This window comes from Propithecus coquereli, unplaced genomic scaffold, assembly GCF_000956105.1.
Source record: "Propithecus coquereli isolate 6110/MARCELLA unplaced genomic scaffold, Pcoq_1.0 Scaffold38, whole genome shotgun sequence".
NCBI classification, from domain to species: domain Eukaryota; kingdom Metazoa; phylum Chordata; class Mammalia; order Primates; family Indriidae; genus Propithecus; species Propithecus coquereli.
The window spans coordinates 6424033-6447455 of NW_012149507.1; the positions used below are offsets into that span (position 1 = coordinate 6424033).

General features: G+C 39.3%; 1 protein-coding gene across 1 annotated transcript in view; it reads left to right on the forward strand.

Annotated features, from left to right (window-relative positions):
* Positions 1-3904: 3904 nt before the first annotated feature.
* YES1 (YES proto-oncogene 1, Src family tyrosine kinase) overlaps positions 3905-23423 on the forward strand; it is an 80755-nt gene continuing 61236 nt past the window's right edge. Inside the window, exon 1 of the mRNA XM_012652080.1 lies at positions 3905-4093. The gene's annotated coding sequence lies outside the window, so the exon portion shown is untranslated. The remainder of the gene's footprint in view (positions 4094-23423) is intronic.

The following is a 23423-nucleotide window of genomic DNA, read 5'->3' on the forward strand; positions in this document are numbered from 1 at the left end:
ATCTGCTTCAGCCTTCTCTGTGAAAACTGGCTCCCCCATCCCACCTCCACCTCCGCTCAGTACATGTGGCAGGAGATGCTGTCCTCACAGCATCTGAGTTTACTGTTAGCTGTACAAGTAAGTAGCAGAGACTAAGTAGAGGTTCTAATTTGCAAAGAACAGAACAGTCCCTATTTAATTTAAGCAGAAAAGGAATTTATTGGAGGCAGTTGAGAATCAACAGGACGATTAGAGGAACTGGTTCAGGCAGGAAGCAAGGAAGGTGAGGCAGAGTCCACGTCCTGCCACGAGGATGGTCTGCTTAGGACGCAGGCACCATCAGCACTGGATACTTGTCGCCTAGGGCTCCTGGACATTCACCTTCTGCCATTTGATTCTCAACTCTGCCATGGCCACCGTGAATAATCACTAAGTCACCTTTGCGTCACTCCTTCAAAATTAAAAATTTCAGCCTGGAACCTGGGATCAGCAGTACTCAGATCACAGGCCTATACTCCAGCTATTGGTGGAGAAACAATTTTCAGAGAAGAGGAACTTAAGTTTAACCGGCACCCTCAAAAGGTATCCACTACATGCTGTATTTTGCTCAGCAGAGGCCACGTGAGAGGATGGATGCCAAGTGCTCACCCAGCTTAGAATCTGCCTTCACAGAACAGAGTGAAAAACCAAGTTGAGAGTATGAAAGTCTGAAGCTGTGGGTAAGGCTGCCTGGGAATAGGCAGAGTAGGTACCATGAGCTAGAGCTGAAGCCAGGGACTTTGGTAGATAATAACAGGCCTGGGGCCAAACTGCAAAAGAACTAGGAAGAACTGAAGTGGGAGAAATAAACCAAGAGAAATCTACCAAAGTAGATTCCAACAGCAAAGACTATATAGTCAGAAAATAGTCTGGAGATGGGGAAACATACTAGGCACAGGGTGAAACTCTAAGATTGTAGACCAGGTAGCCAAGAAAAAGGTAAAAGCTAGAGAAAGCAACAAAAGGAAGAAGATGGGGCAGATTTGCTGAAGTTCATGTAAGATTGTCATTTGTGACATCTATTAATTATAAGACACGTTTGATCAATGTCTATTCATTGTAGGACATGTCCTTATATATCCACTGACTTGGTTCTCTTAAACAGCCTCTGCCCAGTTGAGGGGAAGTAAAATTGTAATACAGGAACCCCACTCCTTGAGGCAATGAAGACATCAGGAACACTGCGAAACTGATGGGTACCTCCCCACTGAGCTTGGCACAATGAGCCTAACACTTAAGGAGAAACACCTTCCTTTTGCCTGATCCTCCAAATCTTTGCTTAGAGGGGTCCTCATATTCTTTCTAATTGGGCCTAGGAGCAGTCTTGGCCAGATGGAGAAGGCGAGACTAAGGTGGTACAGGTAACTTCAGTTACCAAGTGGAGTTGAGGAGATCCACTCTTTGAATGGCGGAAGGCATTTTGCGGTGGAGTGGGGATGGCTGTTAGAGAGCAGAGACAGTGCAGGCTTTTTACTGTTACCAGGAAGAGAAAATCACCATCACTGGAAGCAGCAGCAACAATAGCAGCTTATCACTGATAGCTTGTAGGAGAGGTTTACCCTAAACAAAAACATTTCCTGGCAGAATCAGTTTCCAGGGTGATGGGGGGGGCAGCTCAACTTCCAATCATTCAAACTTCCAGCCAGATAATTTTAAGCATTAATAAACTTAAATAAATAAAAAACATTTAACTTTTATAGGGACCTAACATATCCCATAAATTTGTTTGTTTAAAACTTTCCCCTTGGCTGGTCCGATGGTAGTGGGTTATCAGAACTTATTAACATTAGTGTCACTAAAGTTGGTATTCAACCCCCCACTGCTAAATTTGACTGGCTTTAAAAAATAAAAAAAAAATAAAAATAAAAAAAATAAAACTTTCCCCTAGACTTTCCTAAGGGGTTTTAAGACTTAGATCCCTTATCGCTCTCAGTCACACATGTACATACTATACCTCTGTGCTGTGCAGGAGGGGAAACAGGGGTGTAGTTCTTTATTTGACCATTTCAGGATAAACAGGTTTTCAGCCAAAAGCAATTTCTACTATACCAAACTCAGTGAGACTTTTCAGATTCTCTCATTTTTTAAAAAAAGTTTTAAATATTCCTGGAAACAAGTGAACCATTAAATGGAAGATTGAAAACTTTCCAGGTTATTTACAGACTGAAGCTTAGCACCAGATAATGAATATTCTAAAAAAGAAAACATGGAATGAGGTAATAAAAATCAAAATGAGGGTGATGAGAAGCAAACTCAGTAAATCAACGTAACCTGTAACTTGTGGGTCAGATTTTGACACCTTCTCCCCACCTTTAAAACTCCATACAGAACATCTTCAAAGCCACTGGGGTGAACTAGTATTTTAGAGTTGATTTTTTGAGACTGAGAGTTTAGGAAAACAAAATTATCTCTATTTTATTTAGAAGTTTAGAAAGGTAATAGCTCAAGGAATTTGTTTTTTAGTTTTAAGAAAAGCTGAATATAAATCTACATGAGAATTCCAACGTTTAAGACAGCCAATGGCAAATGAAGTTTTGATAGCCAAATAAAATAAAGCACTGTTCCACATTATCATATGTACCTTTTTGTTTATCTGAATGCCTACGCCTACCTTTGGCTCACTTAGTGAGCTGAAGAAAAATTTTTTCAAACCCTTATATGCATTTCCTTAAGTTCCTAGAATACCAGAATACTGACACGATTTTGCTATTTCATATTTGTTGAAGACGATTCTGATTTCGCTAAAAACCACAGACAAAGGAAACCAACAGTCCCACAATAATTTTGATAACCCTACCAAAGAGGAAACACAGAGAGGAAATTACTCTAAGAGTCTGGCAGGGCAGAAGTGACTTCAGTAGAAGAGCCTCGAGGTTCAGCCCGTGCAGACCTTGACTAACCCTCATCTTTACCCCAGTTCTGCATCCTCCCCCTTCTTCAGCGACTGACTCCAAGGCTAAGGGGACGAGTGCATGGAGTCAGATGAACACTTCCACTTTTGGGGTTGCAGCCTCAGTTTCCGCGGCTGTCAAGCAGGATAGTGATACCCGTCCCAGTTTCCTCACTGGGATGTTGCCAGGATCATATAAGAATACGCTGTCCCAAACATAAGCCAAAGCCACCATTACTGGGATAGTCGCCAACAAAACTCAGCTTCGGTTTCCCTCCGGCAAGGCTGGTTCGACCTACAGTCAACAGGAAGCTCCAAGGCCGGGGACAGGATCCCTGCCTAGGAAGGAGGCCAGACGCAAACGTTTCTGGACGGCGTTCAGGATGGTGATGAGGGTGTGAGTAACGCCCCCCTGGCTCACGCGGTCGGGCTGAGATTTTACTACCAACGACAAAGGGTGAGGAAGCATCGTACTGACAAGCAAACAGCCAACAAAAAAACTCAACCCTGTCCTCCCCCACAAAAACAAAGCCCCGCAGCCCTGGGCGCTACCGAGAGCTGGGCAAGGCTGAGGGGCGGACCTGGTGCGCCCCATTCAATCCCCGCGCAGCCCGGCGGGCGGGCCGAGGGTCTGCGGGGGCGCGGCTGGGCAGCGGCGCCGTGGGCCTGCTCTTGGGGTGGAGAAGCGCCTCCTCCTCACGCCCCTCAGCCTGCGCCGCCCCGGGAATCCGCCCCGGCCCCTGCCGCCATGTTGGGTCGGGAGAAGTGACTCGGACCGGCCGCCGACCTGGACGGCTGCAGGGCAGCCCGGAGCCCGCGGAGGGGACGCGGTGGGGCGCCGGCGCCGGAAAGCGAAGGGCGCGGGAGCCGGGCCGGCGCGGCGCGAGTTCCGGTGAGCGGGCGGCCGCGCGCAGGTAGCCGCAGCTCCCGCCCGCGCGGAGTGCAGGGGCGGAGCCGGGAGGAGAGGAGGTGGAGAGTGCGGCCGATGGGTGGGGAGCCCGGGAATTCCCTCCTCCTGAAGTAACGAGTCCGGGCCGGCTGTGCCGTCGCCGCTGCTGCCGGGCGCCCCGGGACGAGGAGGTGGAGGAGGGAGAGGGCCCGCGGGCCTCGCCTCCGCCCGCCGCCCCCTCCCCGCCAGCCCGAGCTGCTGCAGCAGCGACTCATGCGAGCGCGGCCGGAGGGCAGGTAAGGACCTGGTGGGGCCCCGCGGGCGGGGGCGGCCGACCCCAGCCCGGGCAACGCTAGGCCCCGGCGCCTGGAGGCGCCGCCGCTCCCCGCCCCGTCCAGCCCGGAGTCGGGAAGTTGGGGAGAAACTTCTCCCCTCCCCCGGCCCGGCTCGCCCGGCGGGCGTGTCTCCGTCTCCGCGCTACCTGCTCGCCCCCTACTCGGTCTCCGCCCTAGTCCGACTTGAGGTACTCAGAGCGTTGGGACTCCCCCCCGCCCATGTCTTCAAAGTAGTTGGGCCCCCGGTGAGGTGGAGGCGAGGCTTATTTTTGTCCCTACAGCCCGAAGTCCTGGGCGAGGGAAGTGGCCCCCTTCTGTCCTAGAGGTTGGGGGTCTGTGTGTCGGCTGACGACGGTGGCAGCTGTGCTGGGAGGACGAGGGTGTATGGGGCGAGTGGGTGAGCCTCTGGCTTCACTTGGTTTGATTGAAAACCGCAACATGTTAAAGTTTTCCTTTGTTTTGGATTGGGGGCTGGGAAATTTACTATTCAGCGTCCACTTTTACAGTATCATGCCACTCTGCCTCCCATTTGGTTCCGTTCTCTGTCCACATGTGTTAAAGAAAATTTTGGTTTAAAGTGTGTTTTTCTTGATAATTGCTTCCAGCTTTTGCTTTATTAGGCGTGGGCGGAGTTTTAAGCAGCTCTTCGAAAGTCGGGTCTAATATAGGGACTGCTTTAGTTTTTGTTTGTAGTGAGTAGGACACAACTTAATTCTCATTTGGTTGAATTAGTTCCCGCATAATTAATTGAAACGGGCATGTAATGACACAGGGTCTAAGAATTTATAAGCTATTAAAGTAAATAATGAAAAATCTTTAGTAGAACGATAACTTTATGACGTTTATTATTCCACTGGTGTGTGTTTTCACATAGATGATTTCACATATATAGGATATGATTGCATTAATAGTATATTTGCTCATTATAATTGTAGGATTATAGTGCCAAAGATATCGTGGTAATTTTAAGTGTATTTAAACCATCCTGTTAAATTTCTAAAATTAAATTACACACTAAGGAAATTAGTATTAAATGTATACATGTGACTGTACATTGAAGGAAAAGTACGTGGTAAATATCTTAACTATCACTATGCTTGGCACACAGTGAACAGGAAACAGTTTGAATGGACAGGAGTGAATAAAGGAGTGTCTTGTATTAGAAGCCAAGGATCTTGTATGCATCACAGATGATTTTCATATATTGTACTGTAAGAAAGTTTTATTTTACCAAGCCATATATATGGGTTTTTTTTTCCTTACAAATATGCTGCTGTTACTGCCATAGTTGACATTTAAGAAAAGGAAATTAAATTGTATTTTAGTTTTTGGGCATTAGCTAAACCTCAGTAGAGATTTTAAACGCAGATTGACAGTTCAGAGGGTCATAAATTTGAAAAAGACGGTTGCTTTTGATGCGAATCTAAATTCAAGACAGTTTTTATCCATGTTTCCATGATAAAAGATAAAATAGCCCTTAAAATATCTACCCCGCTGTAACCACTGTAATGTTATAATAGCTTTAATTTTGCAGTTAGTTTTTGCTGACTTCATAAACCACAAAATTGACTCCTTTCTGTTCAACTGAAAGTGAAATTACAGCTTTGACCTATCTTCCTGGGATAGGTGGAATTTGTCTTACGGTTGAAGTATAATATTAATATATGGTCTCAGGTTTTTTTTTTTAGTTCAGGAAATTCTCAAGCTAAAAAAATCAATGTTTATGCAAATAAAACTCTTCTGTGGTATGTAATGGTAAGAGAATAAATGTGCTATAAGAATAGCAATGACCCAGTGTAAGCGAAATATTACCAACCAGTGGTGTGAGACTTGTTCATCAAAGTACAAATTTGCATCATTTTAGGTAGTAAATAATTTATTACTATGAGTAATTTTTCTTTTCTTTCTTTTTTTGGGGGGGGGATGGGTGGGGTCTTACTCCATCACCCAGGCTGATCTTGAACTCCTGGGCTCAAGTGATCCTCTGGCCTCCCAAGTAGCCAGGACTACAGGCACACACCACCCGCCTGACTTCGGGTAATTTTTCTTTACAAATTAAGTGTAGGCATCATTTATTAGTTCTGTTAGCATTATATTAAGAAAGAAGCCTAATATAAAAAAAAAACTTTTTAAAGCAATTCTAAGCTCTGGTGTCTAAGAATGGAAGCTTGGGTGATAAAACTATTTATTTTTTAAAAACCTGCAAGGAAATGATTTCTGTAAAAGTAAAAATATGGGATAAGGGAGGAGATTGTGATTGGGACCTGGCTTCTGAAGTGGTGGCAAAGTTCTTTTAACTTGGTGGGGGTTGCAGGGGTGTTAGTTCATGAAGCCATACATGCTTTTCTGTATGTGTGTTTTATTTTACATGAAACTTTTTTTTTAAGAAGTTTCTGTGTAATGTATTGTATAAGGTGCTTGGATTAAGAACTTAATATTTGGGGACTGGCTTTAGAACACTGACTAGGCTGTCCTTCGCAAACAGGATTACACTTACTAAATCATAATTGTCATACACCAGCTAGTATATATAACTACCTCGAAAAAGTTACGTACTCGCTTCCAAATGTACAATACTTAGAGAATTTTGAAAATTTTACATCAAGTTCTACTTGGTTTTCTTTAATATGTTAATTTGATGGAAGACATCAGGTTTTAATACTTTTAAATATTCTTCAGCTTGTATGCTGTGACAAATAGGTAATCAAAATATGTTGAGTGAATGGATACTGTTCTGTCATCAAATACCCTGTTTTTCAGAAGATTATGTAACATAGCAATTAAAACTCAAAACTCAATTATGGCATAAAAGTAGTAAATCTTGACTTTTATCCATTTTCAGTTTTCTAGAGCAGTAATTCTTTATATCAGTAATTTCAGCCTTAGTTTTTATATTCTTAAGGATGTCATGAAATTCTCAGCATAAAATAAGTTTTTGTTTAAACTTTCTGAAGATGGATAGCACCTGAAGGAAGAATAAGTTTTGTTTCAAAAGAAAACAAATGACAGTATGGTGCTGGAGTTTCAGAAATGCAGAGAATCATTGCTTTATGCTGTTTTACTTGCTTTACGGTAATGGCTTGCTGTTTTAGTTACTCGTGTTGCTTTTGCATTGTTGTAATGTAGAGCTGAAGAAGGCATCACATCTGTGCCAAATTCTTATATCACAGGAACTGTCAGTCGTGTTATAAAGTGATGTTTGTGGCTCTGGCTTTGTTGTGTGAATATTTACAGGAAGTTTTAGTAAGATCGTCTATTGTTCAGAACCCTGCATGGTTTAGGTCACCTTCAGTTCACGTTTAAACAGGTTTATGATATAAATACAAGTTCTCTAGCAAGGTACAGCTGCTGTTCTTTAAAGGAAATAATCTGTTCCTATTAAAGTATCTCGATGTCTTATTGGTAGTGTGCACGACAGTTTGTGTATGGCTATGGTAGGGTATGTATTATCTCTTTTCTTCCTCTCGGCTGCTTCAGAGCCACAATTAGGCTGAGTATTGCTCAGCTGCAGCTGCTGGGTGATTATGAACCATCCAACTCCTGTCTAAACCCAGAGGCAGATTTAGCAAAAGGAGCTATAGTAACAGCAGAGGGTGAAAGAGAAGAGCCAGTGCTGCTGCCAATATCATTTTAACATGTTTGTATGCCAAGGAATCCTTGGCTGCAGCAGCACTACTGTTGTCTTGGAACTAGCAGACTCGTCAGTATATCCTGGTTTGGATTGGCTTTACGTTTAAGATCTGGAAGCCCACTCCAGGAAAGACAGAATCGTCCAATTTCAGATTATAGAATAATGTATTATTGACGTACTAATGGACTGACTTACAAGCCTCTGTGCCTCAACTCCCCCTAACCCCAACTGGGGTAGCAGTGCCTTTCAGTTTCCCTTGTTTCCTTCCATGAGACCGAAGGTTCCTTGAAGCATATGGTATATACTCCATTTTGCTTTAACCTCTGATTCTTAGAATTGCTGCTGTTGTTTGGGGGCTGGTAGGATTGCTGACATGCAAGTTCTCTGGACTCCCTACTTTCTCCTAGGAAGTGGAAGGCTCTCAAGAGGGATTATTTCTAGAACTTTAGCTACACATTGCATATCCCCTGTGGCTACCTGAATTTTGCCTGAATGTAGGATAGGAACCCTACATTCTTTTCCTTTTGTTCTTTCTTTATTTCTGGCGTTTGAGAAGATGGACATCAACAATCTCAGATACAGTATCAGCTATATATGGCAAACCCCAGACTGGAAGATGCCACAGGCAAATTTTGCTGCTTCTGAAATGTTGCTCAGTTTATAAATATGCCAAGCAGATAGCAGCAGCATCTTGTCCTCTCTTTTACTACTACTGACTACTGAAAATCTAGAGACAATTCCTTTTACTAATGCTGGCTTTGAAACTTGGTGGGTCAGGGTTTGGCTAATTTGGGCTGAGGCTTAAAGAATATGAGAGAAGCAGCACTCAAACTTGTATAACTAGAAGGAAGAAAGAGGTACAGGAAAACTATACACTTGAACATTAATAAATATACATTGTCATTGTCATTGTGGCACACACTTAGCAAGACGTTGGTGTGATGACCTCTTTCTTTGTGCTCTCACAAAACCCCATGTCAAAGCACCCTTCTTGCATTGTAATTATTTTCATGCTTGTCTATTATTCTTGACCTAGTGTTCACTGTGGTGAAAAGCTGTTTTATATTACTCTTTGAGAATAGCCCCTTGCACAATAAATATTAAATAAGTTTTGAATTGTATGTGGGGATGTGGTTCTGGGTATATTTATATGACTTTATAGTCTTTTTCTGTATACAACAAATACTTTAAGTACACCTCTACTAAAATATTGGAAAACTAGCTTAGTGCTTTTGCATAGGTTCAAGTTAAATAAATTCTTTAGATTTTGTTTTGAAGGTTTTGTTCTAGATTGAAGATGATTTTATAAAATAATTTAAACAATGTTGCAAATGTGAAATTAAAGGTCATTTTGATATTTCTAATGTAAACTGGAAGCTCTTTGTAGTTGAAGTTAAACTAGTCTTTAACAAGATTTATTTTAAAGAAATCTTTTTTACTATTTTAGTGAATAAAGAAAGTACAAATTATGCAAAAGAAAAAAATCCTAGTTTTTTAAAAAATGCATTTGCTATACATTAGTAGTGACAGTCACTACAATTCTAATTATGACTTATGTTTGTGTCCACCTAGGACAAAAAGAAGTCCCAATTTTCTGCTGTAATGTGTGTAAAGGAATGCATAGTTCATAGGATAAGTCTGCTGGAAGTGAGAGTGGGGACAGGAAGTGCTGGGAGGAAAGGACTGACCACTGAAACTTCAAGCTTGTCTGGTTTTCAGCCTCTCTGTTCCTAGCAGTATCGGGATTCTAGGTTTTCTTTAGCTGACTTATGAGGATATTCACTTCTCTAATTTTTTAATATGACTTTCATTTCTTAGCATTAAGTGGAAATTGGGGTGAGGTGGAAAAAGTTGGTGGTTATTATGTATAAGTTAATACTTAACATTGTTTCATGGCAAGTTTATTGATTTCTAACATCTGTTCTGATGTGACTGCTATTTTACAGAGAAGGATAATTATAAAATAATAGTAGTCAGGCATTTGGAAAGGAGCAGAGAAGGCAACATGGTGAAATAAGGAAAAGACTAAAAGGTAGAAGACCATCTGGATTTTAGTTCCATTTCTGACAGTGAAGAGCTATACAGCCTTGGGCAGTTCAGTAAACTCATTAGGCCTCTGTTTTGTGATTTGAAATGAGAGGTAGTTGGGCCAGATAGTTTCTAATAGTTTTTCAACCTATATAAATGTGTGCTTCCATTACAATCAAGGATTTTGTAATATAGTCATGCGCTGCATAACAAAGTTTCAGTCAACAATGGTGATTCCATATGGTTGTAATGGAGCTGCCCAAACAGGTGTACCATTTTTTAATCTTTTAAAAATGTATTGGTTGATTGATTTTTAGAGACAGGGTCTCACTCTGTCACCCAGGCTGAAGTGCAGTTGCACGATCGTAGCTCACTGCAAGCTTGAACTCCTGAGCTCAAATGATTCTCCTGCCTCAGCCTCCTGAGTAGCTGGGACTGCAGATATGTACCACCATGCCCAGCTAATTTTTAAATTTTTTGTAGAGATGGGGTCTTCCTTTGTTGCCCTGGCTGGTGTTGAACTCTCAGCCTCAAGCGGTCCTACTGCCGTGGTCTACCAAAGTGCTAGGATTACAAGTGTGAGCCACTGCCTGGCCATTTTTTAATCTTTTATACTGTATCTTTACCTTTTCTAAGTTTAGATATGTTTAGATAAACAATACTTACCATTGTGTTAGAATTGCCTGCAGTATTTAATACAGTAGCATGCTGTACAGTTTTGTAGCCTGGGAGCAATAGGCTATACCTTATAGCCTAGGTGTGTAGTACCATCTAGGTTTGTGTAAGAACACCTTATGATGTTCACACAGTGGTGAAATCACCTAACACAATACATTCCTCAGAATGTATTTCTGTCACTAAGCGACGCATAACTGAATTGATAAAATTGTAAGGAAATGTTTCAGAGTCTAGAATTTGAAATAAAATTAGATATCAAATAAGTAAAAATTGTAGTAAAAAACTGACCCATGGACTTGGCATTGAACTTTCTCAAGCAAATGCAGTGTGATTCCACTCACTAAGCAAACATTATTAAACCTATGGTGTGACAAATACTATGCTAGTTTTGAAACTATAAAAATGATTAAGGCATGACTGCCGCCCTCTAGGATTCCATAGTTGTGGTGGGACTGGCTATGATTATCAGGCTGTTATAAAATTTTGTAGATTGGTAGGTCTTTTTAGTGTGATAATCCTTTATGATACTTTTGGTTTTTGATGGCATTAAGTGTGTGATACCTCTGAAACTGAATAAATCCCTGTGCACTGGAAGGATTTAGCCTCGAGTAAATGGATTCAATTCTCTAGGCAGGAAAACTTGATTTAATATTTTTCTAGACATTAGTTCATTGCAGATGTTTTTGATGCAGATATACAGGCTGCAAACACTTACATAGAGGTTTTATTATGAGAAGACAAATTTGAAATCAAGGCTTTTTAAAGATATTTCAGACTCTTGTCATTATTAGAAAAAATAATGACTTACTGTATTGAAGCAGATAGTTATGATGTCAGTTAACAGGTAAGCATGGCTATTTGGATGAAAACTTTTCTACATTATGTCAAGAAAATAGCCACTATCATTAAAACTCTACTCACTTTTTTGTTTTTTAGACAAGGTTTTACTCTGCTGCACCAGCTGGAGTGCAGTGGCTCCGTCATAGCTCAGCGATCCTCCTGCCTCAGCCTCCTGAGTAGCTGGGACTACAGGTGCATGCCCCCATGCCCGCCCAGCTCATTTTTAAAATTGTTTTGTAGAAACGTGTTCTTGCTATGTTGCCAAGGCTGGTCTCAAACTCCTGGCCTCAAGTGATCCTCCACCTCAGCCTCCCAGAGTGCTAGGATTACAGACATGAGCCACCACTACACCAGCCCTCAAAACTCACATTTAGTTTTTTTAATCGACAAAAGCATAGACTACTTATTCTGGATATTTGCCTTTAATACTTACAGGTAATATTTAGAACAAAACAGGCGTGGGCATTTGAAAATGGTCAGCTTTTTAAATTTTGCAAAATAGATTTTCTAAAAAGAGAAGAAAAGAAACAAACTAAAATTATAAGTAGATTGTGTTCTGAAAATTTGTCAATTCTCTGAAAATCAAAATCTGTTTTCCCAGAAAAAGTCTTTTCTGTAACATAAGCATTTTGATTTGATTTCTAGGCACCCCATTGCAGTTAACCTATAAACACCTAACAAAGAGGTGTAATAATGTTTTGGTGGTAAAATGTGTTCTGATCGATTTTCAGTTTTTGTTTTATTTCTGTTTTTTTAAATCTTCTCAGCTCTTTGGACAAATAAGTGCTTTGGCCTACAAGCGCTATGATTATAAGGTGGAGGAACTGATAGCCTTGCTAATCACCCTTCCTCCCCACCTTCCTAGCTCCTCACTATTTAAAAATCACTCTGTTATGAGTTGCATATTGGGATGCTTAGACTGTCTCAATGAGACATTGCTGTTAAGCTGAAGTTAAGTACAGAAGCCTCCCTAATTTCTCCCACTTGCTTGCTAGGCATTATGAAATCTACCTCCTGCTCTAACCCTATAGGAGAGTGTGAGCAATAGAAAAGCTTCAAAAGATTGAAAGTGAGAAACAAAAATCGGGCTTGGGAAAATGAGGAGTGATGTAATATGGAGTTTGTAACTTTACCTTCTGTGTCCTTTTTTATTTGCTACCCATTTACTCCTTCTGTTGGGCACAGGCTAGGGAAAGAAGAAAGCCTGTCCTAAAACAGGTGCTGTGCTCTACTTTCATATGCATTTCCACATTTAATTTGAATCTTCAAAATGTGTTTCCAAAATACGTAGAAAAGTCATAGACGAGACACATGTTTATCACAGATGAAGAAACTGAGGATCAGAAAGTATATGTAATTTGCTAAGGTCATATAACGTGGTTGGACAGAACTGGGATCTGAATCTAGGGCTGACTGACTATAAGCCTGTTCCCTATACCATGTACGTTTCTTAGGAATAAGGAGCAATGGTGGAAAGGGCATTTTGTATCTTTTACCTTCTCCATTAAACTATACATTTGAATCGTTGGCAAAGAATTTTCAATTATACTTTTTAGTGGAAGTGGCTTTGTGGTACATGTTTCATAATAGATGTCAGATGTTAATTAAGGTCAGATATTAATGATACTCATTAGCCGAAAGAGATGAGTTATTACACTAATAAAACTGTAGCAAATGCTCTTTTGTAAGTTTGGGTTTATTATATAATGGAAAAGATAGACTAAGTCCAAATCATTCTTTATCTTTTTATAAAATAAGATGTTCAACCCAGATTAATAGAGAGTGTTAGCATGTTTTCCTAATCAAGTTTCTTTTTTCTCATCTTTTTAAATATATAGAACTGACCTTGTGTCATCTTTTTTTCTATCTAAATTTAATTCATCAAAAGAACAAAGCAGCATGCGAAGGATGGGTCATTACACTAACTAAACTATAGCAAATGCTGCCCATTTGTAGGTTTGTGTTTGTAAAGTCTGTATATAGTTAGTGTCTCTGTCTTTGTGTCTTTCTATATATACACTATGTATACTCACATAATAATATATGTATATATAATTTGTACTCAAATCTGAGTCTTCTGCCTCAAAAGCTGGATCAAATGGCTGCTGTACAATATTGCCTTCATTTCTGTTAATTATATCATTTATTCCTAGGTGAGTTAGTACGAATAGATGGAAGGTCTTTGTTGCCTAATGATTCTCTGTCACATTTCAGACACATGCTCCAGGAGAGCCACTTTGTAATTTGCCCTGTCAGCAGATAGCAATTTCCTATGCCTTGGTGCAGACTCACCAACCATTCAAGGCTGCACTTCCTTCTGGAAGAAACAATAGGGTTCTTCCATACTGGCTTATTCCTGATTATTATTATTTTTTTTTTTTTTTTGAGACAGAGTCTCACTGTGTTGCCCGGGCTAGAGTGACTGCCATGGCATCAGCCTAGCTCACAGCAACCTCAAACTCCTGGGCTCAAGCGATCCTCCTGCCTCAGCCTCCCGAGTAGCTGGGACTACAGGCATGCGCCACCATGCCCGGCATTTTTTCTATATATTTTTAGTTGTCCAATTAATTTCTTTCTATTTTTAGTAGAGACGGGGTCTCGCTCTTGCTCAGGCTGGTTTTGAACTCCTGAGCTCAAAACAATCCACCCGCCTCGGCCTCCCAGAGTGCTAGGATTACAGGCATGAGCCACCGTGCCCGGCCTATTCCTGATTATTATAGTGTTTCATACTGGTTTGTTCCTGTAAATCTTACTGTAACGTAAGCTCCTCACTTGTGGAAGAGGCTGTCTCATCTAAAGCTCCAAGTGGGAATTTTATTTGCTACTCTTTTGCCACTGTGTCAAGTTCTTGCATTGACAATGATTTCCTTTACCACCTTCCAAGCCTTTTCTTCTTAGGCTTCCTTTTATTCTTCAATTGTATCCAAGAATGTACCCTTTGTCCTCCCTAATAAGTTGGAGCATTGTTTTCTAGTGGGACTACTAGCTTGATTTTGTAGCATTATTATCCCACAGAGGAGGATATCTACAGTACAGCTCCTTCCCTGTCATTCCCACAGTTTATCATTGCCCATGTTTATTAAGCCTTTACATAAAGGTTGGCGGATAGGCTTTAAACTGTTGCTGCGCCAACTCTAAATGACTGGTATATCTGACACTGGAATTTAAGCTTCATTAGGGTAGGGACCTTTGTTTTGGTTACTGAAGTTACTCTAAGAATCTAGAACAGTGACACATAGTAGACACTTATTAAATATTTTTGAATGTAGGAACTGATACATAGTAGACATTTATTAAATGCCTTTGAATGTAGGAATGTGCAAAAGTCAGCTGGCAATGTCTGCCTTCCACATTGGGAGAAAGGACTATCAACAAGTACCTCCTCACTAAAAACTCATGCAGTAACCACAGATGTTTTTTACTCAAGGCTCCTTGGAGTGGCAGACCTAGTGCTAAACTAGTATCATTAATGCTCAGGATGAATTCAAATAAGCATTTTACTTGAGTCTGTTGGAGAAATTGAGGTTTAATATGTCAGTGACTTGTAAATGTCAAAGAGCAGTACTCAACTATCCCTAAGGATAGTTAACCCACTTACAATAAGGGGGTTCTATTTCTTTATATCATAATCTATAAATACATGTCAAGCAACCATGGTTCTTAAAAACTGGTACACATCAGTTCTTTTTATGTTACATTGATGTAAACAAGTCATATGGATATATCTGGGTTTAAGGAGAACTGGGAAAAATAGTCCCTGACAGGGCAGCTATTTCCCAGTGAGAATTTTGTGCTGTAGAAGGAAAGAATAGATTTTTGGTGAATAAGTGACTATCTTTGCCACAGAAGGGGACAGGAAGTAACCCTGTAGTTGAACAAGTTAGACATCTGTATGGAAATACATTATTTGGTTGTACAAATGTGGTTAGAATATTTATTTGGAAGGTGGGGGCATAGATGATATCATCTTAATTCGGGCCACAATGTTGGTATAAAAGCAAACTATTAAATAGTTGTGATGAAAGTCTTCAAATATCGTAACACAGTAAGAGTATGGTTTAAGATTCAAATGGGCAGTGTACCACCAAAAGAAATGAAAAGTCTGAAAATGCCCCAAACCTTTTACATGAAAAGCTTAGGAAGCATTCTGGTGGGGGAGGGGGTCAGAGTAGAACCGGGAGTATGTCTACATTTACATAGTACATCTAGTGACTGAGAAAAGATATTAATTAGCCATATCAAAGAATTTGGTGGGGTAGGAGCAGGTAGAAATTAGGATGGAGCTAAAGCCTAATCCCCACCTCAAGTCACCTCACCACCTCCTCTTTTCCCCACCCTGAACCCCTGGGCCACTTCTGCTGGGGCTTCGTTTTTGTTTTGTTTTATTTTAATGAATAGAGTGTGTAAGTCATAAGGAGGAGTTCATAATAAAGATGAAGTAGAAGGAGAGGGCCATGAACCTCTTAGGATACTGTCAAAGGATGAATAGAATTTTTAGAATGACTGATGTTTAGAAGGAAAAGCTAAGGACAGTATAGATGATTCTTACAGATAAATTTAGTGCTAAAATAAGAAGGAAATCAGGAATCTTCAGTTTAGGAAAGTTAAAATAGTAGATGACAGAGAATACCTAGCATATTTCCTTTTTGTCTTCTAACTTATGTAACAAGAGATTGCTCCTTATTTAAGTTTATTTTATTTAATTAATTTTATTTTTTCGAGACAGAGTCTTGCTCTGTCACCCCAGGTAGAGTGCAGTGGCATCGTTGTAGCTCACTGCAACCTCAAACTCCTGGGCTCAAGTGATAAAAGGTTGCTGTTTAAATTAGATAAACTAGAACAAAGAATAAGAAAATAGAGCTCATCTAGCTTTAAATGATTTCAAGTCTCTAGGTCCAGAAGAATTATATCCCAAGGTTCTGAATGACATTTCTGATACTCCAGGGCCCCACCAGTAATAAAGAAATCATGAAGACAGGTAGACATGCCAGAAAAATGAGTAAGTGATGCCTTGAATGGTGAATTTTAATAAATGCAGGCACTGAAAGTTGTATTTGATTCCTGACAGAATTCTAAAACAGTTTGCTAAACAGATGTTTGTTATTATTTATAAGCAATTGGAAGATTATAAAGAAGTAAATTTTAACAGTTACTTGTCCAGCAGTGCTTTTTTAAATCATTGAACCGTCTTGTCTCTGGAGTACACTGCATATAGATCATTTGCCAGTGGTATTTTCCTTGTGTTGGTGAGTGGTCAGACCTGATAAGCTCAGCTTCCTTTTAACAATATGGTTCAGCGACTCCTTTTCTACTTTTTTTTTTTTTTCTGGTCTCTTTTATTTTCCTCTTTCCATAATGAAGTCTTCTAATAACATGATAGTCATTGCTTTATCTTTTTGGTGATATTCAAAGCCAGGCATAGTAACAAGCTTAAAGCTCTTTTTATATCATCTTTCCAGTTTTTTCATTTAGGGTGTTGAACTGGAATATATAAACATTTTTTATCCGTAAAATCTGTGAACATTGTTTTTTTAGTTATATGTGCAAATAAAGATACCTTAAAGTTATTTTAAAGTTATTTTAATTCGCTTTTTTTTTTTTTTTTTTTTTTGAGAAAAAGTCTCACTGTGCTGCCTGGAGTAGAGTGCCATGGTGTCAGCCTAGCTCACAGCAACCTCAAACTCCTGGGCTCGAGCAATCCTACTGCCTCAGCCTCCCGAGTAGCTGGGACTACAGGCATGCGCCACCATGCCCGGTTTTTTTTCTATGTAGATTTTTAGTTGTCCAAGACGGGGGTCTCGCTCTTGCTCAGGCTGGTCTCGGACTCCTGACCTTGAGGGATCCACCCGCCTCGGCCTCCCAGAGTGCTAGGATTACAGGCGTGAGCCACCGCGCCCAGCCTTTAATTCGCTTTTTGAATCGAAGACTACTGTGCGTCTTACCATGTGGTGAACTGCTTACTCATAACCTTTGCCATAACCTATAAGAAAAAGACAAATAACCCAATAGTCCATAATCAAAATTTTCCAATTGTCCTAATAATGTCCTTTATAACAAAAATACAAAATCCAGTCTAGAAACACACATTGCATTTAGTTGTCATGTCTCTTTAGTCTCCTTTAATCTGAACAGTTCTTTATCTTTCAAAGCATTGATATTTTTGAAAAGTCGGACTACTTGTTTTGTATAATGTACATCATTATAATGTACATCAATGAGGATTGGTCTGATGTTTCCTCAAACAAGAAACATCTTACAGATTAGATTTAGACTCTTCCTAAATCTAATCCAAGAGTATACTTAGATTATGGGATTGGGGCAGGAATACCACATAAGGGGTATTGTGTCCTTCCTAGGACAGCACAGCAGGAGGCACACTATGTTAGTCAGTTCTATTAATGGCAGTATTAACTTTGATTGCTTAGTTAAGGTGATATCTGTCAGATTTCTTCACTGTAAGATTAACATTTTTCTTTCTAATTATTAAGTTATAGGTAGGGAAACAGTTTTAGCTTTAATTGATGATTCTTGCCTGAATTAATTGTTACAGTAATAGTTGCAAAATAATACTTTTCTAACTATCTTACTCCTTCTATATTTTTTTCTTTTTTCTTTTTATTTTTTTTTCTAATTTCTTTTTTTTTTTTTTCTTATTCTTCACAGGCAGATTTCATGATGGAATCCTTCTATATTTATTAGTTGGGATTCTGTAAGTGAGAACCTTCCCTTCTCTCTCATTTATTATCACAATGACTTAAGGAGTCTTCTGGTCAACAGGTCGTAATCTATTAGTGTCACTGTTTTTTTATGCTCAAATTTATTCTATATTTGGCCACCAAGAACCTCTTCAAACTGAGGAAGGCAGAACAATCAAAGAAATGTAACAACAAAGCAGGGTCAGAAAGAGACAATGTAGCTGGCCTTAAAGATGGAGGAAGAAGACCATGAGCCAAGGAATGCAGCAGTACCTAGAAACTAGAAAAGGGCAAGGAAACTTAATCTCTTTGAATCTCCAGAAGGAAATGCAGCCCTGATGACACCTTGATTTTAACTCGGTGAGACCTGTGTCAGACTTCTGAACTGTAACATTTTAATAAATTTGTATTAAGCCACTAAATTTGTGGTAATTTGTCTTGTTATGGCAGCAGTAGAAAATTAATGGACACTGAGACAAGATCTCCTGAGCTCACACTCGACTTCTGACTCTGCCACTTCCTACTTTTGTGACGTAGAACCAAAACCTACTTAACTTCTCAGGCCTAAGTTTCCTCATCTGTAAAACAGGGATAATAATAACACATACCTTCCATGGTTATTGTCTGTATTAAATAAGTTAATGCATTTACTAATATATATCTGTATTATTTAAATTTTAATATGGTGAGCACATAGGAAATTTGCGGTTAAAAAGAACAATGAAAACTTTTACTGGAAGGCTGAGGCTGGAGGATTGCTTGAGCTCAGGAGTTCAAGACCAGCCTGAGCAACAGCAAGACCCTGTCTCTACTAAAAACAGGAAAAATTAGCCAGGCATTGAGGCGGGCACCTGTAGTACCAGCTATGCGGGAGGCTGAGACAGGAGGGTTGCTTGAGCGCAGGAGTTTGAGGTTGCAGTGAGCTATGATGATGCCACTACACCCTAGCCTGGGGGATAGAGCAAGACTATGTGTCAAAAAAAAAAACAACTTTTAATTTGAAATGAAATTAGGCATTATATTTAGTAAATGTCCTATGGACATTTAGAATTCCAAGAAAAGTTTTGGCTATGTGTGTGATACAATATATCTTAAAATGAGCATTCTTTTGTTAATCTGAAATTTGATTAGGAAAATTCCATCAATACCATGCCTGTTTTATTTAATGTAATAAAATGAATCTTTTCATTATCTTCAAAGGAAGAAGCTAAGTAACTTTTAGTGTTAATTGTACATTACAAATATTAATACCAGGTGAAAAATTAACAGCATGTGATACATATATAGAAGCTTAGAAAAATCTGTTGGAGTGGGGGATGGGAAGCAGATATGCTGTGAGCTCACTGGCTTCTTACTGTTTTGTCCTGGTTTTTTCAATTCAACTAAATTGAGCTTTCAGGTTCAATTTTGTTTTAACACTGCATCTATATTTACTGCTAGAGTGCTATAAAAGGTTATGTGATGATTTTTCCCACTTTTTTTCCCACTTTATTTAAGAAGGGTTTTCTTTTCTGTTTTGTTTAGAACAAGGATTGGGGAAGACATTTAGAGTGTGCTAGTTGAAGTTTTAACATGTATTTTTGAGTTTTTTTTCCCAACTTTCTCTTTGGGTCTTTAACTAAGCTAAAGTATATTGCATGAGTCTTAACATTTTTAGAATATCCTTAAATCTTTTTCCTTTAAAAAAAAAAAAGTTTACCTTTGTAGTCTGTTTTGCAGCATTAGCTATCGAGATTAGAAGTTTAGAAAGATAATTTTTTTTTGAGACAGAGTCTTTCTTTGTCCCCCAGGCTAGAGTACAGTGGCATAATCATAGCTTACTAAAACCTCAAACTCCTGGGCTCAAGTCATCCTCCTGCCTCAGCCTCCCAAGCAGCTGGGACTACAGGTGCATGCCACCACACCCGGCTGACTTCTTCTATTTCTGGTGGAGACGCTGCTCTCTGTTGTTCAGGTTGATCTCAAACTCCTGACCTCTAATGATCCTCCCACCTCACCCTCCCAGAGTGCCAGGATTACAGACATGAGCCACCAGGCCCAGCCTAGAAAGAAAATTAATGAGGAAAAAATAATCCTTTTACATGTTCTATATTGACATCACACATTTTCCATTAATATAAAATTTTAAATAATAGAAGTATAAATTTAAACCTGTGACTAATTGCTAATATATTCTTATTGTAGCTAATTCACTTAAGTAAAATAATTCTCTTGAAATGTTAATAATTTTTACCGAATAGATGGGAGTAGTCAGCCCTAAATGTTTTGATTGCCTAGACTTTCTCATTTTTAGGACCTTTCCCACCATCTTCTGGTAAAAATGGGATGTGCCATGTTCCAGCAGTGATCCTGCTTCTTGGGATCCCAGAAAGGGGCAGCTGACCCAAGGCAGACCAAAGTCCTTTAGGAATTTGGAATTGATACTTAGAGTCCCTCAGTCTAGCTCTAAAATGAAGATCATAACTCTGAAACTGTTGGCAGGCTTGTTTTACCATGTGAAGTAAAGAGCCGAAAAAGTCATTGTGCCACAGAAGAGAAGCAGATGAGCATAGTAGCAAAGATGAAAGATGCAGAGAGACAAACATATGGAGAGCATGGAGGAGAGATGGGAGCGGGGTGGGGCGACCAAGTAGTCGGGGAGGGGAGAGGATATGGGGAAAGCAAGGGGTGACAGAGGGATTAAGAGAAAGAGAGAATGAACAAACTATTATAAATTTCTAGTACTCAGGTTTCTGGTTCTGGTTTTCTCTTAGGACCTTGAATTCAGTGAGACACTCCTGTAACCTTTATAATAATTCCCCTTTTTGTTTAACCTACCTCTAGTCTGATTTTTTTTCCTTGCAGCCAGAAGTCTTAACCAATGCAAACACCTGCTTTTGTTAGGGTATGTGCTGATTGCTTTGCATATGATATCAGTTAATTCTTATAACCTTGCAAGATAGGAATTACTATTCCTGAAAAAAAAAATCAGAAAATTCAGGCTTAGGAGAAGTTAAGTAATTTGTTCAAGGATCACAGTAGCTAATAAGTGATGGAACCAGAATCGAAATGTAGATCTAACTCCACAGTCAGTTCGTATTCATGAACTCTGAAAATATTTATTGGGCATCAGCTATGGGCCAGATACTAGGCTAAGCAACCAGAGAGACAAAAACATTTTGCTACCCCACAGCTTACAGTTCAGAGGAGGATAGACACAAACAGGCAGTGACAATTCAGTGTAGTAAATGCTGTGGGGGAGGAAATAAAGTATGCTATAAAAGCACATGGGAGGTCAGGAAAGATCCTTGAACTTTTAAGCTAAAACTTGAAGGTTGTATAATCATAAGCCAAGCATAAGGAAATAGGTAGGTTGTGCCAAGTATTTATGAAAACAATATGGTGCATCTGAAAATCTAAAAGAAATTCAGTATGCCAGAAGCATTAGACTGCAAGGAGAGGAAAAGAAAAGAGCCAGGAGAGGTAAGTAAAGCAAATCATGCAGGGCCTACTATTTTATGCTAATGAGTTTGGATTTTATTTGGGGAGGAAGGTGGGGGCCAGGCCATCTAAGGCTGATAATCAGATTTTCTTTTTTAGAAAACAAACATTCTTCACATTACAGCCAGAAAAGATTGGAGAACGAACAGCAGAGGCATGGAGGTCAGTTAAGGAGGCTTTTGCAATAATCCAGATAGTAAATGATTAGTAGCCAAGGGAAGTAGTGACTAGCTGGGGGAGAAGTGGAAGAATTTTAGAGATTACGGGGCAGTATGGCCAGGTCTTGGTAACTGATTAGATACATGGGGCATAGGAGGGTGTCTTAGTTCATTTTCTGTTGCTTATGATACAATAACACCTGAAACTGGATAATTTATAAAGAAAAGGAATTTATTACAGTTTTGGAAGCTCAGAAGTCCAGGTTCTAGGGGCCACATCTGTGAGGGTCTTCTTGCTGATAGGGACTCTGCTACAGAATCCTGAGGTGGCACATGGCAAGGGGACTGAGCATATCAAGGTGCTAAGCTGTCGTCGTTGTCTTATAAAGCCACCAGTTCCACTCCCATGATAACTCATTAATCCATTAGCCCTTTCATCAATTAATCTATAAATGGATTAATCCATTGATGAGAGTAGAGCCTCATGATCCAGTCACCTCTTAAAAAGGCCCCACCTCTCAATACTGCCACATTGGGGATTAAGTTTCAACATGAGTCTTGGAAGGGACATTCAAACCATAGCAGAGAGGTAGGAGTTAAAGATAACCCTCAGGTTTCTAAGGCAGTGGGGTGGATGGGATCCCTGTGCTTACCATTTACTGAGACATGGCTAACAAAGAAAGAGTGGATTATGGTGGGAAAGATGACAGATCCCATTTTGGACATGGTAAATTGGAGATTCCTGGAAGATATTCCAATAGATACCCAGTAGACAACTGTACCAGCTAGAAGAGCCTTCTATAGAGAGTGTATCTTTTGACAAAACAGAACTAATCTTTCATCATCATCCTTTTGATTCCTACAAACGAATGTCTGTTGGCATCTAATAAGTTTTGATATTTTAGAAGATTGGAGAGACTTTTTCCCGGAATTTAAAAAGTATGGTCATGTTCTTTCCCAACAAATTGCTAGAAAATCGTTGGTTGTCTTTGCCATTGTACTGTGTAATTACCATTATTTTGTAGACTTTTATTTTTAGGAGAAAAAACAGTCATATTTAAAAAGCAGAATTGGTACGTTGCATATCCTCTTACCTAGTAGGTATCCATGGGATTATATTGGAATTAAGTTTGAATGAAACAAGCTAAGAAAATTGAATAGTGAATATTTATTGAATACCTAGTGTATGTCAAAACCATAGCTTTTTAATTTGATGACAAGATAGAATTTTCTTAGTGAAAGTTAAAAATTGAAATAAAAATATCTTTTTTTTAGAAGCAGAAAACAATACAAACACTAAAATGGAAACTCTTGAGTTTTTACAAAAATAATCTTCCAAGGAACATGTATATTCTTAAATTAATGTATTAGAAAACAAATTCAGAAAATTTCCTTCTTCTGCCTGTGTGTTTTCAGAAAAGTAGGAAATGGAATATGTAGAAAAATTAATATGAGAGAGTTGTATTAAAATATTTTGATAATAGTAAAGATTTAAAATAACTTCAGGAGTATTTTTAAAACATATATATCTGTATATCTATCCATCTATATATCCACTTGTATGTGTATCTTTTCCCAGTATTAGTGACTCTAGCCTGGCTAGCAATTGTCCTATTATAATGCAAATAAGTTCAAAAGCAATGAATTAGAGAGATTCTCATTTAAAGGAGTCTATTGGCTTAATGAGACTCCTGGTATCCTATTATTCTCATAGAATAAGAAATACTAGTTGTTTAGTAAACCTTTTAAGAAAAGGAAGAGCATATGTTTACATCATAATC